The 1,405-nt window shown below is 40.1% G+C and overlaps 1 protein-coding gene across 2 annotated transcripts in view; it reads right to left on the bottom strand.

The window, feature by feature from the left end:
- The window catches only part of LOC115210848 (myc box-dependent-interacting protein 1), a 165,995-nt gene extending 165,939 nt beyond the window's left edge, over positions 1-56 (bottom strand). Inside the window, exon 1 of one of the 2 annotated variants that reach the window (XR_004998910.1) lies at positions 1-56. This exon is cut by the window's left edge and continues 493 nt beyond it. The gene's annotated coding sequence lies outside the window, so the exon portion shown is untranslated. The other variant, XM_029779604.2, reaches the window with a different exon arrangement.
- Positions 57-1,405: the final 1,349 nt, after the last annotated feature.

Here is a 1,405-nt window from a genome sequence, read left to right as displayed (position 1 = left end):
CACGAAAAACATTACACGTGACCTCATCTTCCGGTTGCACGAAACCGGGTGATTAGAATAAGGTGATCAGATAGAATGCAGTTAGTTACAACGCAACAAAATAACGGAATTGTAGATGCTTTAATAACAGTTTGTTGAGAACAATTAAATTTGAGTGTGTGTATGTGTCGGTTGTCGTCACCTGTTTCACGCAGAGCTTTCTTTCTCTGTCACTAAAATAGAAGTATAACATTCACATCAGCGATCACCAAGTTTTGCTATTCACTTTAGCAAAGCAAGGTAAGCAGCTACATGAGAAGAAACGGTAGAGCTTAATGCGTTTAGTTTGCGTCTCTTAATCCGTGTTCCAATCCCACTTGAAATTTGTGATCTCCCTGCAAAATGTAAGAGATAACATCACTTGCTTGTTATTTCTTACATAGAATTTTCCTAATCAAAGTAAAAAAAAAAAGAAGTAATACCCGAACCCTCCAAAGTCTTCTTAAATTAATTGGGAAGGTGTGTAAAGACAATTAGAAAAGGTTTATAAAGTTAGTTTTTCAGTTTGAATATTAAAAGTCAATAGTTGTGGGAAAGAGAATTGCATTGGAATGCAGTTGGGAGGAGGAAAATGCTTGACCCAGAGAAAAGATAAGTGAAACAGAAAGAGGGCAAAAGAAATAAGGGAGAGATAGTTGTTGTTCTATAGTTCCAGCTCAGCAAGCAGATCTGTAGCATGTAGGTAGTTGGTTAAATGACTTTAAGCATTCCACGGATCCATAGTTCCAAATATATGATCCTTGGTTGCACATTTATGGCACATTGGGCCCCTCCTAACTTTACACATCTCATTGACTATAACACCTCCCTATATCTAGATATCAGCAATATAGTGAATCACTATTATATGAGCTTTCATTCCTGTTCCACATACCTATTTCTTTATTGCTCACAAGAGGCTAAACACAAAGGGGACAAACAAGGACAGACATAGGTATTAAGTCGATCACATCGACTCCAGTGCGTAACTGGTACTTAATTTATCGACCCCGAAAGGATGAAAGGCAAAGTCGACCTCAGCGGAATTTGAACTCACAATGTAATGCAGGCGAAATACCGCTAAGCATTTCGCCTGGCGTGCTAACGTTTCTGCCAGCTCCCCTCCACATACCATCAACTCTACAGTGCTGGTAGCTCTACTCTCTCTCTCTCTCTCTCTCTCTCTCTCTCTCTCAGCCTTTTTGCTACTCCTCCCATTCCAGCTATCCACCAGATTTGGGGTCACTAAAGAGGTTGTACAATGCTTCCCCTTACCCAACCTAGACTTCCATTGTACCTCAACTCAGTTGATAGCACAATAGCCACCAACAGCTAAAATCTGTCTCCTACTCCATCCCAGTTAGTGATGGCTCAAAGTTCTGTTTTG

This window comes from Octopus sinensis, linkage group LG4 (genome assembly GCF_006345805.1).
Source record: "Octopus sinensis linkage group LG4, ASM634580v1, whole genome shotgun sequence".
Lineage (NCBI taxonomy): Eukaryota > Metazoa > Mollusca > Cephalopoda > Octopoda > Octopodidae > Octopus > Octopus sinensis.
This window is presented reverse-complemented; position numbering and strand designations above follow the sequence as displayed.